Here is a 24976-nt window from a genome sequence, read left to right as displayed (position 1 = left end):
TCTTATATTCCTTGATCCAATAATTCTACTTCTAAGGCCTTTTTTCTAGGGAGATAATCAGAAGTACACATACAGATTTATTTGCAAAGATGTTCACTGTACCATTATTTCTACGAGCAGAATGCTGCAGAGGCGGCACCGAACAAAGCACTAGTTGAAAACAACCATGGTATATTCAGAAAACAAAGTATGATCCATCAGTTAAAGAACACGTTTTACTAATACGTCACAATAGTCACCATATAGCTTAAAATAAGAAAAAAAAAAACAGAACCATGTTTACAGTATCTTTCCAATTGTTGGGGAGTTAACGCTACATTTAGAAGCAAAGAATACAGGCACCTGGCTGGCTCAGTCAGAAGAATATGAGACTCTTAATCTCAGGGTCACTGAGTTCAAGCCCCATGGTGGGGGGAGAAAGATAGAATCAAATTGTCTAGGCACTCAATCTCTGTGTCCCCAGAGGGATATCCCTATAAGGATAATAACACCTCTTACAGCTATTATGAGAATTAAGTATAAAAGATGAAAATGTTTAAATAGTGATTGACACATAGTAAGTACTCAATAAATGTTTATTATTTATTAATTTACATCACATATTCTGACAGACTGATGTGCAACACTTCCAAAAACAGTAATGAAGAAATAAAAATCAGTCATAATTCTAACACCTAGAGAGAGCCGCTACTAATTCATGTTAATATCTGGGTTAATTTCTTTCAGGTCTTTCAATATGTACTAGATGTCTTATAAAATTGGTGTCACATTGTATCATTTCTAACAATTACAAAATATTATTTTATAAATATTATGTATATTTAATCATTTCACTATTATTGAGTGAGGTTCAACTCTTCACTATTATAAATAATATGGCAGTAAATATCTTAATTGGTAATCTTTGTATACATCTTTTAAATTCCCTCAAGAAAGAATCTAGAAACAGAATTTCTATCTCAAGTGGTATGAAATACACTCGGCTTCATTCCTCTACCTGTATGGAATGCAGACAGACACCAGGTGTTCAAAAATGCTGATTTCTCCTTTTTCTCCAGGGGCACTTAAAAGATACTAATTTGCTTTCTCACTCTAACTTTTCTATTGTTTTTTGGTACAACTGCTTATCAGGCATTTCACTTTTTTCATTTAGCCTATTTAAAGGATCTCATTTTCCCTTTATATCACTCTAACATCCCCAACACAATTTGAGTATTCAGAACTTCAGTATCTTCCCCAGAAGGTGAAGATTCTACTTTATAGGTCTAGAAATGAAGTCCTGGTCTTTCAGAAACACATCCTGAAGTATTTATGGATGATGTTTCATGACCAAGGGATTGCATCAAACTACCTGGGAACTGGAGAAAGGGAGCAGGTAGAAGCAACGAGTTGATAAATGTTGAAGCTGAGGATGGGCACATGAACATTCATTCCACTATTCTCTGTTTAGTTTTAGTTTTTGTTTTTAATTATCTTTGGTGGGAGAAATTGTTTTTAAATCCTTAAAAGATATAATTATTAGGGGCGCCTGGGTGGCACAGCGGTTAAGCATCTGCCTTCGGCTCAGGGCGTGATCCCAGCGTTATGGGATCGAGCCCCATATCAGGCTCCTCCGCTATGAGCCTGCTTCTTCCTCTCCCACTCCCCCTGCTTGTGTTCCCTCTCTCACTGGCTGTCTCTATCTCTGTCAAATAAATAAATAAAATCTTCAAAAAAAAAGATATAATTATTAAAATCTATAAAACAATTATAGGTTTAGCTTGTACCATAGGTCTTACAGAATAATTCAATGATCATTAAAAAAAAGGCAAGATCAAACATAGTTAAGCCAAATTCAAAAGCGAAGTAAACAACTACAGTATTTAGAATCTCTCAATTATACTTGCCAGTAATTCCCACAGATAAAAACATACTACAATGCCTTTTTCCAAACCATGGCTTCAGCATACCATGCTGATTCTCCAAAACAATATTAGTATTTATATTGTGCATTACAAGAATACAATTATGCCTCTGTATGTGCCCACATGAATATTTGATATGTAGTTTTATTATGTACTAGTATTAAATAATCCAAATTCTCTTGGTGTTTAAATCACATCTTGGTACCAAGTTAGGCACATCGTAAACAACACTTACAAATTAACAGTTAAATCCACCCAAGTGTTTTTTGTGCCCAGAGGCAGTGTCATGGAAAAGAAAAAAAACAATAAACAAAAAAACTATCTCACTGCATGTCTTTTATTCAGATGAACTGTGGTAAAATATCACCTGTGTGTATTTCTACCTGTACAGAAAACAGTTTACCTTGATGTCAGGTCATGACAGCAAGAGAGCGTTGCAAAAAGAACAAGTCACATATCTAGGAATAAGTGTTATCAATGGCTACTCCCCAGGTTTAAAACAAGGGTGAAATGGACGATTAGAGAGAAGTTTCCAAACTCATCACTGCAGTAAAAAAACAAAAACAAACAACAAAAAAAACCATTGTATATAAATGTACTTATATTTTATATAACAACCCAGTATATATATGTGTGTGTGTATGTATATATACGCACACCCACATGATACGCTTGAAATAATAATCTGCAATACACTTTGATAAGTCTCCAAACTATTTTTAAAAAGTGTTATATTCTAGTCACTACCTACTAAAATAATTTCTTGAGTTCATAGTTTAAATCCCTAGAATTAAAAAATGGCCTGCATCTCCTCCTGCTTACTAACAAGGGAGACGAAGAAAGTACTTGACAAGCTACACATCTCAGGCCAGCCAATCATCTGCCTGCTTGAACTCTCTCCCCTGCACAGAAAATGATACTACTACATGTCTGGGAGGATGAGATGCTGGGGGACAGAAGACACTGAAGTGGGTTGGAATCAGAAGACCGCTGCTTGCACACATGCATGCATGCATACACACACACACACACACACACACACACAAGAAGATCATCTCTTGCATTTCTTCCTATTCTAAAATTCTGTCATTCTAAGAACTGGCTCTGAGAGTATGAGTCCCTAAAGGGCAAGAAATTCATCGTTGCATCTCCCACAGTGCCTAGCGAACTGGCTTTCATAAAAATAATAAAAGCACTAAATAAAAATTAAATTCAACAAATAATATGGAAACCAAGCATAAATGCAAAGGTCTGTCATTAAATGTACGTTATCTACACACTATTAAATGTAAAAAAAAAAAAAAATCAATGCTATTGTATATTATCTGAAAACTCATAAGCATAAAAATGTTAAAATATATATTGTGGATGTCTTTGTATGTGCCTGTATATATAATATCTATGTTACAAAGCAAATACTATTCTTGTTACATTGTCCATAAAGGTATAAAACAATTCACTTTAAAATTATTCTAAAACTCAGAATCAAATTAAACACTAACTTTTAGTTTCAATCATACTTTTTTTCCCCTCTACCTGCTTAATGATATTAGTAAAGAAATTAGCAAAACACAGGTCCTGTACAAACAAAAAAATAATAGCAGACAACTGGGCAACATAAAACTTTCATAGTTCAACCATGATTTATAGTACTCCAAAGTTCACCAGTTCTTGGTTCAAATGGTCTCCTCTGCTTTTGTCTTAGAAGGAGTAGTTTTCTCAAAAAAAAAAAAAAAATTTCAATGACATCAAAGTTTCTGCCTAAATATATTAACTTTCAATAAATTATTACAGTTTAATTGAAGTGGGGGGAGGAGCCTACATAAAGGATTTCAATTTTAAATCCCAATAAAACTTCTTATAGGGGTGCTTGGGTGGCTCAGTTGGTTAAGTGGCCAACTCTTGATTTTGGCTCAGGTCATGACCTCGGGGTCCAGGGATCAAGCTCCAAATGGCTCCATGCTCAGTGTGAAGTATGCTTGGGATTCTCTCTCCCTCTCCCTTTGCCCCTCCCCCTGCTCTCTTGCTCTCCCGCTCTCTCTCTCTAAAATAAATAAATAATCTTAAAAAAAAAAAAACTTTTATAAATAAGGACAATAAAGTCAATCTTTATACTTTTTACAGGATATTATAAAATGCCATGTGATGCAACAAAAGACCCCTTTCTCATGACAACCTGAAAAATTATAACACAACTTTCACCTTCTTTCCATAAGATTTGCCTAAAATTCCTAGTAATTTGAGGTTTTGAATTACTTGGGGGAAAAAAATCAAAAATTTTGCCAAAATTAACATAACTTCTGATTTTTAAGTGAGGAAAATGTTTACAAATACATGATTCTTTTAGTAATGAAAACGTTTTTTTAAAGATTATTTGAGAGAGAATGAATGGAAGGGGCAGAAGGAGAATCTCAAGCAGACTCTACGCTAAGTGAGGAGGCTGACCTCACGACCCTGAGATCATGACTTGAGCCAAAACCAAGAGTTGGACACTTAACCGCCTGCACCACCCAGGTGCCCCTAAAAGAATAATGTATTTTAATGAGCAATTCCAAATTTCCAGTTCTGATTAACATTTCTCACCTTTTCCCGGATTTCTAAATTTTAATCACTACTAACCAAAATTAAACATACCTTGAAAAAGCTTCATGGAGAAGGACTTGAAATGTCCCTTGAAAGAAATAAAGGAAATAGAAAATTTGCACTGGCAGAAGAGAAAGAAAGAAGAGTGGGTATGATGGGGGTGGTACAGGATACAGGATGGGATTAGCTTCTCTAGAGGTCTTTCATTAAAAATTGTTAGAGATAATATCCAACAATATTATCGGACCAGTGAATGAGGAGTCTCCACAAGCCACAGGGAGACATGCACTTAACAATGACTAATGGTCAACCCTGAGTTCCCAGGATCTGCTCTAAGTGGTACCCACACAGACACAACCACCACCATCCAGAAGCTTAGAGGCCAGCCAGAAGAAAAACATGATCAGTTTCAGGTGCTTTGACAAAAGTTACCTAAATACGTTCAAGCTACAACCAGGTGCAAACAAGGGAGACAATCATTAATTTAGGTGGAAAGGGGGACAGGAAAGACCTCTCCAAGTAAGTGGGGCTCACGTCTCTGGGGCCAGAAGACTCACTGTATCGACAATCTACAACTCTATGAACAGCTTTGTGCCCCTCTTTGAGGAACTGGCTAGCTGTTGATTAAAACAGCAAAAACAAAAACAAAAACCCAACCATTTAAGTAACCTATTAAGGCTCAAAAAAACACGACTGTAGGTCTGGTGAGCCACAACTTCCCTGTGTGACAAGCTCCGACGTTGGGTGCTATCCCATACCATCCTAGTTACACAAAGGTGCCTGGCTGCATCCCAAAAATGGTTATCTTGGGGACGCCTCCTCTCCATGTTTATGAAAGGAAGGATTGTGTATGGTAAGGTTTACACTGATTGACAGCTCCTCTTGCTCTAGAAATTTATAAAAGATAATAAGCAATTTATTCAGATCAAAATCCTCTGTATGGAAAATAACACATTTCAAAGTTAGTAACAAAACAACATTCCAAATGAGTTTGGTCACCATGGATGACCATATAGAACATGCCACAAAGCTTAAGCCTCCACATTCCAGTACATCCAGTAACTCTAAAAGGATTGCACACAGAAGTCCAAAAACCCCACCCTATTCCACCAATAGGCTTTATTCTTCACAGCGGTTAAGTCAGTCTAAACAAATTACAAATATAGGAGGGTAGAATTCAGAATTGGTTCACTGTACCCAAAGAAATGGTGCCCTAGAAATCCAAATTAATTAAGTAGCCAGTAAGAAAAACAGTAACAACCACTAATTACTGAGGGCCTACTATGCATAAGGAACTAGGTTAGGTGCTTTACACACATCACTTCATTTCAACCCAAACAAACCCATAATCTCTGTAAATGTTCAACTTCGCAGCTATGGAAACTGACAAAGCTACTAAATGAACTACGAATACTGCTCATCTGGATTCTTTTATCTTTCAAAAGAATAAGCTGTTACATGGCGTTCTATGCAATAAAGTTCTCAACCTAAAATGTAACTATGATTTCAACGTTTTTATATTGATTCTGAACCTCAGAACGAAAGCTAGAGACTTCTCTGAAAAAGATTTAAGCATAGTTAGGTAAACTGTGTGTTAATTATTTCATAAAGAATAAATTTGCCTTATCGAAAGTAAAAAAAAAAAAAATGGGGGGAAGCCTGCTGTTTTAGGAGGGGCCATTAGGAAGAGCAGTCTGGTGCTCCTTTAGATGCCTGACATAAAGGAGTCATACTTCCAGCCAACCCGTGCCCCCAGAGCTGCCCTGTGGCTGCCTTGTCCTTCAAGTGCAAGAACCATTTGAAATATCAGCAATGGAAGCCAATGTGACCATCCCAATCTGGCAAGACAAGCCACATGGCGCTACTCACAGTTCAGGAGAGAAGAACTGGGACCAACCTGTCTCTGAAGCCATGTCCCTGGGCACCCCTCGAGAGCCTGCTCAACATGTCTGACCTGTGTCCCTACTCTGGCTGACATCGCCTGGATAGCTACAGATGAAGAAGAGACATAGGCCCAGGTCAGGAGTGACACACAACCCCTGAGGCACACCTGGAAGCCGAGACCTCAGACTGTCATGCAGCGCAACGCCTCGGTGCCCAAGCTGCATGGGTCTGAGGAGAGGCTCCTGACCTTGAAGAAGCCAGCCCTGCCAGTGCCCTAAGCCACACCACAGAACTGCAAGATGAGCTGAGCCACCTGCACAGCCAGATTGTGAAGACAGTGGCAGCTGATACAGCTTTGGGTTCATTAACAACAGATTTCTTATCTCCAGGAAGTTTAAATGTCTCTTCTCCCTTACCTTGTTTTAGGATCCTCATTCCACTGTACAACTTCCCTTGTCATTAGTGACATCACCAAGGAGACCAAGGTAGAGGTCCCTGAGCTTCCATCAGTCCCCCTGCTTTGTTCTGCCAGCCCTGAAGGTTGCAAACCAGAATACAACACTCCCTGCGGCTCGTCTGAAGATGACTGTCTCTCTATCCAAGGCCAGCAGCTTTGCAGATATGATGGGGATCTTGAAGGACTTTCACCAGATGGAACAGAGCCAAAATCTAGCTCTTATAAAAACCTCAGAGAAAAAAACCTTAATGACAACACACATAAGTAATCTACCTGATAAAGAGTTTCAGGTAATGGTCCTAAAGATGCTCACCAAACTGGGGAGAAGAATAAAGGACCACGGAACCCCACAAAGAGATGGAGAACATATGGAAGTGCTAAACAGAGGCCCCAGAGCTGATGAATACTATAACTGAGCTGAAAACACACTAGAGGGGTTCACCAGCAGACCAGATGAAACAGAAGAAAGGATAAGTGAACTCAAGGACAAAGCAGTGGAAATCTGTTGCTAATCAGAGCAGAAAGTAGGAAAAAAGAACAACAACAACAAAAAAAAGTGAAGATAGCTTAAGGGACTTATGGGACAACATCAAGTTGACTAACATTCTCATTATAGGGCTCCTAGAAGGGACAGAAATCTCATTTGAAATAAGAATGGCTGAAAACCTCCCTAACCTGGGGACAGAAACAGACATCCAGATCCAGGAGGCCCAGAGTTCCAAATGAGATGACTCCAAAAAGACCCTAAGAGCAGCAAGAGAAAAATAACTTGCTTTGTAAAAGGGAACCCCTATAAGCGTATCAATATACATCTTTCAGCAGACAGTTTGCAGCCCAAAAGGGAGTGACATAATAAATTCAAAATGCCTTAAAGAAGCAAACTTCCAATCAAGCAAAGTTATCATTCAGAATTGGAGAGATTTCCAGATGAGCAGAAGCCAAAGGAGTTTATCACCACTAAGTCAGCCATACAAGAAACGTTAAAATGACCTCTTTAAGCTGAAAAGAAAGAGCACGAATCAGTAAAGGAACACATATCAAACAGTAAATCTCACTGGAAAGATAAATATAATAAAAAATAATGGATTTATCATCTATTATTAATCTTAAAAGTAGTAAAAATAACTATGAGTACAATAATTAGTTAAGGGATACACAAGACAAAAAGATGTAGGTTCTTTCAGCACATGACGACCCACCACCACGGCTGCTTTCTGCTGCTTTGGTGCCTCATCCAGAGTTGGGGCCTTAGGCCTAGCCTCCTATGGGACGCACAGCACCCAATTTCCAGATGCCTACGGGAAGGAGCTCTTTGACAAGGCCAACAAACACCACTTCTTACACATCCTGGCCCTGTTGGGGGTGCCCCATTTACGGCTAGTCTCTGGAACCACCTTATTCTGTACCAGTTTTTACTATCAGGCCCTGAGTGCAGACCCCAGTGCCCAGACTTTGGCCCCTGTGGGAGGGAGCCTGCTAATCTTGGGCTGGCTTACCTTGGCTCTTTGAACTTCCTTGCATTTAATCTCTGGGTACTTTTTGAGAGCTGGAGAAGGGAGAGGATTAAAAGAGAAAGGAGGGGGGAAAAAAGATGTAAAATGTGACATTAAAAACATGCGGGGGAGGAGTAAAAATGTTGAGCAAATGCTATCAAACTTAAGTTGGCAACTATTTTATCAACTCAAAATAGACTGTTATAGATGTAAGTAGATATAAGTTGTTACAGTTAAGGCTAACCTTAACTACAAAACAAAACCTACAGTCAATATACATAAGATAAAGAAAAAGGAATATAAGCATACCACTAAAGAATGTCATCAAACCATAAAGAAAGAGAAGAAAGGAACAGAGAGGAACTACAAAAACAGCCAAAAAACAATTAACAAAATGGCAATAAGTACATACCTATCAATAATTATACTTTAAATATAAATGGACTAAATACTATAATCAAAAGACAGAGTAGCTGAATGGATTAAAAAACAAAACCTATATGCTGCCCACTAGAGATTCCCTTAGATGTAAGAACATACACAGACTAAAAGTGAAGGGATAGAAAAAGATATTCCAGGCGTACCGGGGTGGCTCAGTTGGTTAAGCATCTGACTATTGATTTCGGTTCAGGTCAGGATCTCAGGGTCCTGGGATCGGGCCCCACATCAGGTTCAGAGATGGGCATGGAGCCTGCTTAAGAGTCTCTCTTTCCCTCTCCCTCTCTCTCTCTGCCCCTTCCCCCTCCTCCCCATGCAAGCACAGACACTCTCCTAAAAAAGATATTCCGTATAAATGGAAACTAAAAGGAAGCTGAGGTAGCTATACTTGTATCAGAAAAAACAGATTTCGGGGGCACCTGGGTGGCTCAGGCGTTAAGCATCTGCCTTCGGCTCAGGTCATGATCCCAGGGTCCTAGGATCGAGTCCCACATCTGGCTCCCTACTCGGCGGGAAGCCTGCTTCTCCCTCTCACACTCCCCTTGCTTGTGTTCCCTCTCTCGCTGTCTCTCTCTGTCAAATAAATAAAATCCTTAAAAAAGAAAAGAAAGAAAAAGAAAAAACAGACTTCAAAACAAAGATTGTAAGATGAGAAGAGACAAAGGGCATTATATAATGATAAAGGGGTCAATCCAACAGGAGGATAAAACATTTGTAAATATTTACGAACCTAATATAGGAGTATCTGAATATATAAAGCAAAAATTAACAGATATGAATAGAGAAATACCATACAATAACAGCAAGGGACTTGAATACCTCACTTACATCAATGGATAGATTATCCAGACAGAAAGTAAGAAAACATCAACCTCAAATAACATGTTAGACCAGACAGACTCAACATTATACATACACACACACACACACACACACACACACACACACACACACACACAGAACATCCCATCCAAAAGCAACAGAACATACATTCTCAAGTACACACAGAACATCCTCTAGAATAGGTCATACAGCCACAAAACAAGTCTGAATAAATTTAAGAGGACTGAAATCATATCAGGCATCTTTTCTAACCACAGTGATATGAAACCAGAAATCGATTTTTTTTTGAAGTTTAAAAAAAGAGGGAGAAAGAAATTATATTATAGCAAAAAAAAAAAAAATCACAGATTTGTTGCTTATTTTAAGACTAAAGTCAATCTTCTTCTGTTAATGTCTTACTATTAATTTAAAAGTCCTAGAACAACTTTATAAAGGAAAGTGACATTCTTCTGTTTTAGTCAGAGTTCTTAAAATAATTTTTAACCTAAAATGTTGCCCAAAGATGGATGCTCAGTTTAAACACCGGTGATAATTCAATCAGCTTCAAAATTCAGTCAGCAGTCTCTACGTTTATAGGGAAAACCTGACAAAGCACACAAGTACCAATTGCCACATCTGTGGTTAAAATGAAACTTTCCCCCACTCCACTTAAATCATCCTTCTTCTCCTAATCCCTAGTATGCCCCCTTTCCTTTATTCCTGCTTTATGTTGAGACAATACTTGGTCCCTGGCTCAGTTTAGTGAAGGGTTCGGGGTCATCGGAATAATACCCTTGGAATGTTGTCTCTGAACCAACTTCCCAATTTAGCTTATGCTCCTCTTCTTAAGAATCTTGATATACATCCAAATCATAATAAGGCCAGATGTAAATACTAACTGGAAGATTTATTAGAATAAAGCAAAAAAGGAAAGAAAAAAATTTATAGCTTTCTAGAAACCTAACACCAGGTAGAGTGTAATAAATAAAAACAGACATAATTCTACCACCTTTGCTGAGCCTGATGGTTTAGCAAGCTAGGCAGTGAAGGACACAGACAGTGCCTATGACAGATCTATGACCTTATGGAATCTGAGACTCATCCAGTTCTAGGACCATCCCTCCTCAACTGTCCTACAAGGAGAGTGTTGTAGAAAGTTCCGATACGGTACAAATGGGACTCGTTACAAAATAACAAACGCTTATCTTTTAGTAGATTGGGCTTCTGTATTAAGGTTGCGTTTCTACTGGAAGCTGGAATTCTCATGTAGGATTGGAAAGGAGAGAGGAAATAGAAGTGCAGAGTGCAAAGCAAGGAACTGAGTCACTTCTCCCACCTCACCAGGTTTTTCACCCTCGCTACCAGTTACATAAATCCTATGTGGAACGCAGTATTTCACTTATGACAATTTTATCACTTAAGCCTTTCATAAACCTGTCAAACCATGAACTGCATGAAACATTTTTTGTTTTATGGATTCTCTTTTAAAAATAAAAACTTTCACCACTCCAAACTAAATGCAATATGATTGAAGATCACACTATCAAAGACGATTTGATTCTTACCTATAACCACCTGCCCCAGTTAATGTTTCAAAGTAATTTAAAAAAAAAATCATACTGCAGAAATTAAGACTTAATGTCCTAATTTCATCTTAAGCAAGCTCACTAAAAATTTCCATGAAGATATTTTTACCTTAGAATAATATAACCAAAACACTTCTCATTTAGTTACTATTGCTGAAACACTAAAAATGTGAACCGTGACTTTAGGAAATTTACTTTTAAAATAAGTTTAAAAGGTTTAGTCCCCACTGCATTTCCAATGACAAACAGAAATCCCATTCAGGATGGAATTATTAAAATTTTTATAATCTCCCAACCATTTTATTGCATCAATATGTAAGAAGACAAAAAAATAGTCATTTATTTCAAGAGGTGATCCAAACAGACTAAAACTTATATTAATATCTGAAAACTCCCATGTAAAACAAATCTATATAAACCCCATTTCCGTTATAATTACAGAGAAATGACCTCAGATGAGAAGGCAGCATGGTGTATATAGTACAGTTACACAATACTAAGCTATATTAACAGACAGTGACTTAACCTCATTCATAGGAGGAAAGGGAGAGAGGGAGAGGAAAGGAGAAAGAAGACAGAAGACCTGTAAGAATAAAAAAAAAAAAAAAGATGGAGCACATAATATCATTTTTGCAAGTTTGCAAGCAGTAAATGATAGTACTCTTCACAAAAGAAACACGCTGGCCGGCTGGGATACACAAACAAAATCACATATGAGAATCAAGTATACTAGTCTTTGTCAACACACAGACTAGTGCGTTCAACCTAGCAAGACACCTGGTTAAGAAATTAGCCAAGTGGAAGATTAGTCCACAAGATACCTCAGGTAAAAGAAGAGATTTAGATATACGACACAGTCATGACTTTATTGGCCATTCTCCACCACCATGGAAATCAAATACTAAATGCTCTAAATATGCCATTTCCCCTCCTCCCCCGTCAGAAGTCGTAAGAGCTCTCTAGTATTGCCATATAAACATATTTATGTCAAACTAATGTAACAGTTTTAAATATTACTTGGTATTCACTGAAATGGTAAAGACCATTTCACAAGGGAAGTAAGATTTTCCTATCCCTGAAGGTTTAATACGAGATATTTTTTAAGTTGTACTTGAGACTTGTCTCTTTTACAAGAGATTTTGGTAAGTGACCTACCACACTGACTGCTCCCTAATGTCATACAATTCAACAAATATCTATTAGCAGTTATAAAAATGAAAAATACACACTTCTTTGCACTCCAAATAAATATGTGAATATTTCTAATACATACAGACACTGTGACAAATTTTAGAATTGACATATTAAAAAAGAAAAATAGGGTATGTGGGTTATCAGTCAACCTGACTGGGGAGATTTAAGGAAGACTGGGGAATAGGTAGGATTTGAGGGGAGCCTTTAGGGAAAAAAGAGAGAGAGAGAGAAGATGGTGTTCCAGAAGCAGAGATGCCATGACAGAAGATGAACGTGAGCTAAAGAAAAGAGGGAGAAACATCAGTTTGGTTGTCTCAGAGCAGCACACTTGGAAGCTTAAAGAAAATGATAAAGCCTTCAATTTCAGGTGGGCTTTCATTTTTCCACAATGAGGGAGTATGTTAGTCAGGGTTCAGAGACTACAGAGAAACAGAACCAACAGGATATATATAGAGAGATACATAAGAGATTTACGGTGGGATTTAGCTCACATGATTATGGAGAAGACCCATGATATGCCATCTGCAAACTAGAAAACCACAAAAGCCACGTGGTATAATTCAGTAGGAGACCCATGGAGGACTGAGACCCAGAGGGGTCAATGGCATAGCTCTCGTCTGAGGCCAAAGGTCGGGGCAGGGGAAGGGGGTTGCTGTGTGTATAAGTCCCAGACTCTAAAGGTCCAAAAACCTAAAGCTCAAATGTCTGAGGGCAGCAGAAGATGGAAGTCCCAGCACAAGGAGCACAAACAAATTCGCCTTTTCTCTGCCTTTTTGTTCTATTTGGATCCTTGGAGGACTGGTGATGCCCACACACAGTGGTGAGGATGGATCTTCTTTACTTAGTCTACTGACTTAATGCTAACCTCTTCTGGGAACACCCTCACAGACACACCCAGAAATCCTGTTTACCAGCTCTCTGGGCATCCTTTAGGCCAAACTGACACACAAAATTAACCAACACAGGGAGCTGCCATGAGTTTTTGAGAAAGGAAGTGACATGAACAGACCTGTGATTTCTGAAAGTTACCTTCTGAAACAGGTGAGAAGAAAGACTGAAAGAGCAGGACCAGTTTGTGGAACCTTTTGGAGTAGTCAAGAGAGAACTTCCTGAATGAAGACCGTGGGAGGCCTGGACAAAGCAATGAAGGAGAACTCAAAGAATTTCACAACCAAGCGAATGGGGGACCAACACTTTTCACAAATACTACTACAGCCTCCTAACCAACTTGCATGTTCCCCCTCCCATACATTCCCCCCACCCCAGCCAGAGTAATTGTTTTACAAAGTAAATCATACTGCATCTCAAGGCCCTCCACCCCTTCTCTCTCTTCATGCCAGTCAAGCGGGCCTTTTCATTTCCTAGAAGTTCAACTTCTTCCCCGCCTCAAGATCCTTCACACAGTTTCCTATATCTAGAAACGGGCACCTCGGTGTTTTCCACCAGGTGAACCCTACCTGGCCTTCAAATCTCAGCTTAAATGTCTCTCTGTCAAGGCTACCCTCCTAACCTCTCCAATCTAGTCATGTGTCCCAACCTTTAAATTCTCTCTTGAAATACTTACCACAAATTTAGACATGGGTTTGTGCATATATTTGATTAACTCCCCCTCCGTTAGACCGTTCCCTGAGGGGTAGGACTGGGACGATTTGTTCCCTGGTGCCTACACCGGTAGCTGGCCCCTGGTAGGGACTTAAACACTTTGCTGAATGATCAACAAACCACAAAAGATCACTTCAGGTGCTCTACCAGGAAAATTATGATGCCATCACCTAATAAAGGGAACACAGGAACATCAAGTTTGTGGATAAAGCGGAATTTGATCGGGGGAATGTTAAGTTGAAGAAATCATGGACTAGGTCTGGAATCGCCACCAGTGAAGAATAAAGGTAACATGATCGGAGAAGCAAAAGAAAGCAAGCAGATCAGAGGAACTTTTCTTTAACTGGCAGGAAGAAGAAAATAGACAAAAAAAGACTGATATTCCTAATACGTAAAGGGCTTATAAAGTATAACATATCAACAAACCTAGAGAAAAATGGGGCTAAAAAAAAAAAATGGACAGTTAACAGAAAAAGAAACATACATGCATCCTAACCATATAAAAATACATTCACCCCAACGTGGACCTCAGTGTAAACTTGCTATAATATTATCCTTAAAAATTCACTGTTAAGTGATTCTAAAATGTTTACAGATAAAGAAATTTTAAAGGTTAAAAAAAGATGTTCAGGGGCGCCTGTGTGGCTCAGTTGGTTAGGCGTCTGCCTTCACCTCAGGTCACGATCCCAGGGTCCTGGGATCGAGCCCCCACCACCACATCTGGCTCCCTGCTCAGCGGGGAGCCTGCTTCTCCCTCTCCCTCTGCTGCTCCCCCCGCTTGTGCTCTCTGTCAAATAAATAATATCTTTAAAAAAGAAGATATTCAATTTCACTCATAATGAGATGGGAATTAACATGACAAGGATATTCCATTCAGCAAAAAAAAAAAAACCCAAAAATCTGACAACATATTCTGTTGCCAAGGTTATGTATAGACAAATAGGCACTCTCACACATTACTGATGGGAACACAGAGATGAGCTACGTGAGGATAAATCTGGCAATATCTAGTAAGACTGCATACTCATTTACCCCTTGACCCTGCAATTCCACATCTAGGAATCTGTCCCAAACATATAATGGCAAAATATAAAAAGACATGTACATAAACAAGGCTATTAATAGCAGTACTATGAACGAGAAATCAGAAACAATTCAAATGCCCACCAATTAGGAACTGGCTAAATGAAACTATGGTCTATTCACTCAACGTAGCTGTAAAAAGGAATGAGTAATTTACTACTAAGAAGGGCTCTCCAGGATATATTAACTGAAAAAAGCAAGGCATACAGCATTCTATACGAGAAAGAATATGAATACATATTTTGCTTATATTAAAAAAAAAAACAGAAGAACAAATTTTTAGAATACAATTACTTAGTAGGGAAAGTAGAGAAACCAGAGATGGAAATTAGACTCTTTTGAATAAATCTTGTTTTGCAGATTTGACTTTGGAACCATGAAACTGTTAAATACAATTATAAAACAAAATTACATTTTAGAACAATTAAGTATCAAAATTAAAATATATAAACTTAAACATATATCCAGTTGTGGCATGGCTGTACAGAGAACAATTATTAAGACTGACTTAAACAGTATGGTAGGCAGCCTTTGAGAGGAGCCCCATGACCCCCACACTTCCTGGTATTCACACCCTTAGGTAATTACCTCCTCTTTAGTAAGGACTGTATTTAGAGACTTACTTCTTTTTTTTTTTTTTTAATGATTTTTTATTATATTATGTTAGTCACCATACAGTACATCCCCGGTTTCCGATGTAAGGCTCGATGATTCATTAGTTGTGTATAACACCCAGTGCACCATGCAATACGTGCCCTCCTTACTACCCATCACCGGTCTATCCCATTCCCCCACCCCCCTCCCCTCTGAAGACCTCAGTTTGTTTCTCATAGTCCATAGTCTCTCATGTTTCATTCCCCCTTCTGATTACCCCCCCTTTCTTTATCCCTTTCTTCCCCTACCGATCATCCTAGTTCTTATGTTCCATAGATGAGAGAAATCATATGATAGTTGTCTTTCTCTGCTTGACTTATTTCACTTAGCATTATCTCCTCCAGTGCCGTCCATGTTGTAGCAAATGTTGAGAACTCGTTCTTTCTGATAGCTGAGTAATATTCCATTGTATATATGGACCACAACTTCTTAATCCAGTCATCTGTTGAAGGGCATCTCGGCTCCTTCCACAATTTAGCTATTGTGGACATTGCTGCTATGAACATTGGGGTGCATATGGCCCTTCTCTTCACTACGTCTGTATCTTTGGGGTAAATACCCAGTAGTGCAATGGCTGGATCATAGGGTAGCTCAATTTTTAACTTTTTAAGGGACCTCCACACTGATTTCCAGAGTGGCTGTACCAACTTGCATTCCCACCAACAATGTAGGAGGGATCCCCTTTCTCCACATCCTCTCCAACAATTGTTGTTTCTTGCCTTGTAGAGACTTACTTCTAAGAAGAGAATGCAGCAGGACACCCATGTTTACAGCAGCATTTATTCACAATAGCCAAAAGGAGGAAACAAATGTCCGTCAAAAAATGCATAGATAAATAAAACACAGTATATACATACAATGGAATGTTATTCAGCCTAAAAGAAGGAATTAAATTCTGACACGTGCACATGGATGAAACCTTGAAGACATTCTGCTACAGTGAAATAAGTCACAAAAGGCCCAATACCATACGATTCCACTTATGAAGGACCCAGAGCAGTCAAATTCAGAGACAGAAAATAGAACACTGGTTGCCAGGGGCTGGGGCAAGAGGGACACGGGGAGTTAGTAATATTTAATGGGTTTAGAGTTTTGGTTGAGAAAGACAGAAAAAGTTCTGGAGATGGATGGTGGTGGTGATTATACAAAAATGTGCATGTACTTAATGCAAATGAGTTATATACTCGAAAATGGTTAACATGGTATATTTCATGTTATATATTACATATATTTTTTTTAACACAAATTTTTTTTAAAGAATGCAGCATATGTGACAAGTTGTCACTCTAAGAACAGGTTTTGAAAAGGCCACGGCTTCCATTTTGGACACTCTTTCTCCCTTGCTCCAACGTAACAACCAGCTGCCATGTTGTTAAGGGGAGAAGCCCAAGGAACTAGCTTCTGGCCAACAGCGAGAAAGGATTTGAGACCTGCCAATAGTCACTTGACTGTGCTTAAAAGCACCCCCAAGGGCACCTTCGTGCCCCCTCCAAATGAGTCCTGGGATGAATGCAGCCCCAGCCGACACCAAGATTGCAGCTTTCTGAGAGACCCTGAGCTGGAGGCACCCTACAGAAAATGACCCACAGCAACTGAGCTAAGATGCCCTGTGTTAAGCCACTAAGTTCTGGGGTGACAGAGAACACACACACAGTACTTGGACTAAACATTCCTAAGGGAATGTGCCCTACATCAAAAAAGAATTACAAATTCCATTGTTGGGTACATATCCGAGAAAAAAAGCACCTATGTTCACCAAAAGACACGTACAAGAATGTTCACAGCAACTTTATTCGTAAGTATCCCAAACTAGAAGCAACTCAAATATCCATCAACTGGAGAATAAAGAAACTGTGGCATTTCACACAATGGAATACTACACAGCTATGAAAACACTACTATTTCACACAACTTGGGTAAATCTCACAGACAAGGTTGAGCAAAAGAAGGCAGAGACAAAGCTTTAACACTGGTACTGCTATTCTAAGACGGCCATGTGTATAACACACAGGGTACTCAAAATGAGGACTGAGAATCAGGATTCTGAGCTAAGAAAAAGGCAGATGTAAAATAAAGATTGAATAAAACTCTTATAGAGCTGAAACAGAACTGGAAGTATCAGTATGAACTCATGTTTTCCATCTTAAAAAAAAATCTGTCCCCTAATTTTGACTCCTGAAAATACCTAGAAACAATGATCAATCCATTAGAAATGAGAACCCCTAGAGCCCTATAGTCTTGAAATCCTATTACCCAGTAAAGGAATCAGGGGTCCTTTGGGTCCAGGGATACCAGGTGTAGGGAGGAAATGTACATGATGTGCCTGGAACTCCTCGTCATACCAGATAATCAAGAAGCTATCAAAAACTACTAAAGTCATGTCAAAATAACTCTGTAAGCAACTTTAAAAGGCTCCCACTGACCAAAGTTTAAATAATCTAAACATCAATAAAAATAATCCATTATGTTTAAATCTAAGAGTCCATAATGAGCCTAGGGGAGAAAGGGCAACCCTAACTGATCACTGTTGGAGAAGGCCAATATAACCAACTCATTGTTATGAAACTGGTAAACCAGGGGAAACTATCAAGCTTTTCTCCAACCTTTCCTATACAAACTGTACAACCAGGTAACAAATAGTACATGAGGAACAGTTCCTCCTTATAGAAGATTTCACATGATAAATGAATAAAGCTATAGCATTAAAACATCACTATCTTGCAACCCGTAATTAATAAACCGACAGCAGGAAGTCCATCACCTGTTTTTGTAAATAAAGTTTTATTAGAACACAGCCACGCCCATTCATTTACATTTTGGCTATGGCTGCTTTCCCCTTACCAGGGCAGAGTCTAGTAGTTGCGTCAGAGGAAACCAGATGGCCCACAGTGCCTAGAATATACACTAGCAGGCCCCTTACAGAGAAAGTTTGCCATTCCCTGATCTAAAGCATTGAGCACCAATGGCAACCGATCAACATTAGAAGAGGGAGAATTAAAAGCCGTGTGCATCAGTCAAAACACAGACTTGCCAGAAGAAAGGGAACCTGGATCTGAGCAAGTCTCTAGATCCAACTACCGATTAACAAGAAAGACGAAGCACAGAGGAGTATGTTCAATCACTTCCCAGGAATCTAATCGGGAGCAAACACATGGACAGGACAAAGACCCAGTGTGTTCAACAAATAAATTTTAAGGACAAGGGGGGAGGGGGAAACTTAGAAAAATTAACAAATTGCAACGAAGGGAGCGCTTATCTAGATGCTGACTCAAGTCAATGCTTTATTTTTTGATTATGTTCAGTTAGCCACTGTATAGTACATCATTAGTTTCTGATGTAGTGTTCGATGATCCATTAGTTACGTATAACACCCAGTGCACATCACCACACGTGCCCTCCTTAATATCCATCACCCTGTTACCCCGTCTCCCCACCCACCTCCCCTCTGAAACTCCCAGTCTGTTTCCCAGGGTCCAGAGTCTCTCATGGTTCGTCTACCTCTCTGATTTCTCCTCCTTCGGATTTCCCTCCCTTCCCCTATGGTCCTCCATGCTATTGCTTATGTTCCACATATGCGTGAAACCATATGATGACTGTCTTTCTCTGCTTAAGTCAGCTGCTTCAAAAATGTATGAAAAGGGGCGCCTGGGTGGCACAGCGGTTAAGCGTCTGCCTTCAGCTCAGGGCGTGATCCCGGCGTTACGGATAGAGCCCCACATCAGGCTCTTCCGCTATGAGCCTGCTTCTTCCTCTCCCACTCCCCCTGCTTTTGTTCCCTCTCTGGCTGGCTGTCTCTGTCAAATAAATAAATAAAATCTTTAAACAAAAAACAAAAAACAAAAAAAAAAAACAAAAACAAAAATCGAATAAATAAATAAAATCTTTAAAAAAAAAAAATCAAAATTACCACCAACTGGATATTCGACTGCATTGGGGTTGTTGTTGTTGTTTTTAAAGGTGATAACAGTATTATGGTTGTATTTTTTAAAAGAAGGTCTGCTACTTTAAGAATACATACTGAAATACAAATAAATTATATGATGTCTAGGATTTGCTTTAAAATGATACAGGAGTGGAAGAGAAGTCGATGGGAGACAGACAAATAATTTGGCCATGATTTGATAATTATTAAACCTAAGTGATGACTAAAAGAGGATTCATTACACTAATCTGTTTACTTTTATATACATTTAAATTTTTCCATAATAAAAATTAAAAATAAGGCAAAACATTTCTTATTCAGATAGAAAAAAATCTGAAGTAAAAAGAAGAATAGGTCAGGGAAATATGCCAGATCACCCCAAAAAGGCAACTGGACTGTGAGAAGGTGTGGATCTTTCAAAAAGAATAGTAAGAAGCCAACTTTGAAAAGAACCAGTTCAGAGATCAAGTAAATGATTGCTGAGGAGATCCAAACTTAGTCATGTGTCCTTTTCCAACTATATCAAGCACCAAGAACTAGGGGGAAAAGGATATATATGGCAAATGAACTTAAGGTTTGAGATTTGGTAAGGCAGTTCCTCAGAATTTTAAAAAGGAAAAAGAATATAAGATGCAAGAATGATAATGGAGTTTGGGTAAGAGGAAAGCTAATGAGGCTAGGAAATAGCTCAGTCGGTTAGGGGAAAAAAAAAAAAAAAAGCCAAGAAACTGCAAGTCATAATAAAGACTAAGAACAGATTTGAGAAGTGGGATGTGACAGAGGGTAATGATCATGACAGGAAACTTTCCAAAACCTCAGAAATAGAAGTGTTCCAGGTGATGGTGAGACCTAAGGTAAGAAGGGGTGGGGTGTGAGCAGCACAGAGAACTCTGGGGCTCCAGTCCTGGTGAATGCGGGTTAACTAATTGGTTTCAGCTACCTGCCAAAGAATCACAGCCTCTCCCAAGCTTATTTCAAAAGGTATCTGTATGTGTAAGGAGCCCAGGACGAGAAGCTCTGGTCTAAGATGCAGTGATCTTGGAAAACTAGTAAGGTGAAAATGATGGGGGCTAGGCAGGTCAAAGAAGCATGGTGAGAGCCACCAACATGATTCAAGAGACAGAAAGGGAATACTGGAGTCAAATAATTCTAGGGGTCAATAGGAGAATAAAAATGTGGAGAGAAATAAAAATATCAACTTCAAAACAAAATGATTAGTCAAAAAATGTTCTGTTAGTGGAAGCCTTATTGTAACCCTGTAATTCAAAAAATATAGTCTCAAAATCTATCAAAGGGGTTACAGAAGAAAGGTATCCTCAAAAAACCAACAATCTACCAATTTGTTCATTACAATCATAATAGATGAAATAATTTTCACAGAGGTATGACAGCACCAAAACACCTTATAAATCATTTAGTTTAATTCACTCATTTCATAGATGAGAAAACTGAGGTCTACTAAGGCTAATTAACTTGCACTCAAGAACACTATGCAATTAATGATTAGAATGAGGGCTAAAATGTACCCCATTCTTCCCTCAACCTCCCTACCTTGCATCCTCCTCTAACACCATGGTTCCATTTAGTGACTGACTTCTCTACAATGCTAAATGTCATTATATATTTCCATGCATCAATAGCAGGCATTTCGTAAATATTTGCTGACTAACACTCAAAATGGGCCTCCCTCAATAATTTTCTTTAAACGTCTCCTATATCAGCAACTGGTTCTGCTCAGTTTTATGCCTCTGCCCCATCCTACCCCCACCCCGGCCAAAAATGTATTGAGTAAATCTCAGGGATGTTCAAAAAACATGTTGGCTAACTAGCATCTATGCTTCCAAAAACTGTTAGGATATGAAAAGGCACACATAGTGCCAGGCTAAAAAAGGAAGAGTTGGCATCACACACCTCTCTTTTCATCTCCATAAATATGCAACTACATAATGTATATCAATAGGAAGTAAGACGATGTTCTTGACCCAACGGACTCAACGTACTCAAATAGACAGGAAAAGACAATAACAGGATGAACTACCTCAAGAGATTATGGAGTACATATGGAATATATGATATACACACACAGTTGTTCAGATATTTTTGTATTTATTCTTTATAAATATCAGATATTATACTGGACCTAGAATCTCATATGGAAAGAATGTTTTGAAGCCTCCGAAAACCTGATTTTTTTTTTTAAGATTTTATTTATTTATTTGACAGAGAGAGAGAGAGACAGCCAGAGAGGGAACACAAGCAGGGGGAGAGGGAGAGGAAGAAGCAGCCTTCCCAGCAGAGCAGGGAGCCTGATGTGGGGCTCGATCCCAGGACCCTGGGATTATGCCCTGGGCCAAAGGCAGACGCTTAACGACTGAGCCACCCAGGCGTCCCCAAAAACCTGATGTTACTGCTATTTTTAGATGTGATTTAAAAAAAAAAAAAAAAGTATACGTATTACTCATCTGTAAGAAGAAAAGGCATAATCAAGGGGAAGGCAATCCCCCCCCAAAAAAAATTGTTTTCACAAATTTCTATTATTCTGTTAAAAAGTACATATCCTTGGGGCACCCGGGTGGTTCAGTCCACTGAGTGTCTGGCTCTTGGTTTCAGCTCAGGTCGTGATCTCAGGGTCTGGGGATGGAGTCCCACATCAGGCTTGTCACTCAGTGGGGAGTCTGCTTGTCCCTCTCTCTCTGCCCCTCCTCCCCCTAGTGCTCTCTCTCAAATAAATAAAATCTTTAAAATAATAAATAAGTAGAAAAAATAAGAAGTACATATCCTTACCACTTAGAACAGGTTGTTGAGGCACAGAGTTTGTAGAAAAGACACCAATTTTGGAAAGGATCCATCTAGAAGCTTTTTCAATCTGGAGCTTGTACTTTATAGGCACGCAAGTGGGCACACTGGTGCAAAGCAGTAGTGATTCACCATGTACAAAGCAGAATATGGAATGTTAAAGGCTGGAAGACAAAAAATGAGAGACAAGAAAGAAATATGGTTGGTTATAGTAATACCCATGTTTAAAACAGAATTTGTAACATTTTAGCGGATTTCATAGAATAATTATTATTGAAATTCGTTTTTATAATTGAGACTCTAGACAAGAACTTTTTTTTTTTTTTTAAAGATTTTACTTATTTATTTGACAGAGAAAGAGAACAAGCAGGCAGAGCTGCTCAAACCCAGGACCCTGGGATCATGACCTGAGCCAAAGGCAGACGCTTAACCAACTGAGCCACCCAGGCACCCCCAAGAAGAACTTTCTGATATAAAAATCTCAACTACAAAGGGAAAGACTCTATCTGGAGAGAGAAAAAAAGAAAATGAGAATTAGTCTTTTGAAGGTTCTAAATTAAAGATTTTTTTGCCACCCATAACAGTTCTCTCAAATGTATTATAAATTTCCTTATCATCCAAACATAATTAACTGTTTCTTAATGACATAAGAGCAACCATCATTAAGAGTGCTTCCCTAGTACCTGAGGACATATACCTTATGGGACTTGGGGTAATGACCCTAGAACTACCTTTATTTCAAAAGGGATGCCCCAAAGTACCCTAAGAAATAAGCACTTTCCATTGCGGGTGGTAATGTCAATACCTACAAATTAAGAATGAATTTATCCTGTGACCCAACAATCCTCTTTCTGGGATATTCTCTTACAGATACACTTGTACAATCACAAAATCAAGTGTGCAGCAAGACTGCTCTGGGATTATTTGTAAAAGTGAAATACTAGAAACAACCCAAGTTACACATGACCTGGCAATTCCACTCCTGGGTATATACCAAGAGAAATGATAAAATACATGCATACAAAAATATGTATATAATTGTTGATACTGGGGTTATCTGTAATAACCAAAAGGCAGAAACAACACAAATGTCATCAACTGATGGACAAATAAAATGTGGTATATCCCATCCAATGGAGTATTTCTGCCCCAAAAAGGGAATGGAAGTACTGATACACGCTACAGCATAGATGAATCTTAGGAACATGCTAAGTGAAAGAAACTAATCACAAAAGGCCACACAGGCCACATATTACATGATTCTATTTATATGAAATGCCTAGAATAGACAGATCTACAGAGAAAATAGATTAGTGGCTGACTACGGCGGGGGTGGGGGGAGATGAGGAGTGACTGCTAATGGGTAGAGTGCTTCTTTTGGGGATGATGAAAATGTTCTAAAATCAATTGTGGTGACGGCTGCACAATTTTGTGAATACTGTACACTTCAGTGATTTGCATGGTATGTGAATTTTATCTTAATGAAGCTGCTATCTTAAAAATATACATATATAGTCTGTAACTTCTTCACCACTAACGAACATTTCCCATATTATTCCTTATCACTTTGCAACACTATATAACAGGAAAGGCATTGGATTCAGGATAAAACGAGACTCTTGCTAATCCTAAACCATAAATGAACCAGAACTTTCAAGTTTCAATTTCCTCTTGGGGAGGGCAGGGAATTCTCTGTGTTACGCCATCTTATTATTTTCCCCTAACAATTGAGTTGCATGCCTACCAAGAGTAAACTATATTTGTCCCAAAATCTGTTTATGCCAATTGTATTTGTGATAATTATGTAATTTATTAACTATTACATCAAAAATATGAGTGCAAAAAAATGCTTTCTCTGAAAATTAAGCTGTATGATTTGAAAAAACCAAGTCCCTTAAAAAATATCCTAAAAAGAAGGCCTGAGCTATATAACTGATTGATGATGTATAAGCATTTTATTCTTTTCAATTATAAAATATTTAAGGTACATATCTTTCTTATGATTCCTCATTCTAAACAAATTTTCTGTGTAAGCAACCCAACTACTGGTTGATTATACAACCAATATTGTAGGAGACAGAAAGTCTACTCTATAAAAGTAGTTTGTATAAAAGACTGACAAAGTACACACTATTTCTACCATTCTGTGTCATGCTCTAAAGAGTGATGGTTGACCCTACTGAGTTCAATCTTAAAGACGCTGAAACGTTTCTACCCTTTAAGCTACCAGGCCCACCATAGTCCCGAACTCTACAGAAAACTTGTCTCTTAAACAGAAAGAGGATGCCCAATGTAAACGCTTCAAATTCAGTCTAAGGGTACTGATATCCCTCTTCCTATGCTCTTAGGTTCTCCAAATCCTCCCTTTTCAGTTATACTTACATCTGACCTGTGTATTCAGATGACCATTAAGCCAAAAAAATTTCTCACTGACATTGATGCACCATAGACTCCTCTTGATTTCCTCTTACCACACATTTGTGCCTCTCCTTTCTCACCTCTCCACTCATCCTCAATTTCCAGTCACTTGCACTCTGACTCCAATACTAATTACTAAA

At 38.6% G+C, this 24976-nt stretch overlaps 1 protein-coding gene and 1 pseudogene across 5 annotated transcripts in view; one reads left to right on the top strand and one right to left on the bottom strand.

Annotated features, from left to right (window-relative positions):
• FRYL (FRY like transcription coactivator) overlaps window positions 1–24976 on the bottom strand; it is a 249123-nt gene that overhangs the window by 188853 nt on the left and 35294 nt on the right. For 3 of the 5 annotated variants that reach the window (XM_087864146.1, XM_087864150.1, XM_087864147.1), the window contains exon 2: window positions 22407–22582. The gene's annotated coding sequence lies outside the window, so the exon portion shown is untranslated. Of the gene's footprint in view, window positions 1–2307; window positions 2449–8324; window positions 8375–22406; window positions 22583–24976 lie in introns of all 5 variants that reach the window. The other 2 variants (XM_087864148.1, XM_087864149.1) reach the window with 2 other exon arrangements.
• LOC123804012 (mitochondrial fission regulator 1-like pseudogene) lies at window positions 6297–7244 on the top strand (annotated as a pseudogene).

Source organism: Ursus americanus, chromosome 8 (genome assembly GCF_024610735.1).
Source record: "Ursus americanus isolate L20-20 chromosome 8, mUrsAme1.1.p, whole genome shotgun sequence".
NCBI lineage: Eukaryota > Metazoa > Chordata > Mammalia > Carnivora > Ursidae > Ursus > Ursus americanus.
This window is presented reverse-complemented; position numbering and strand designations above follow the sequence as displayed.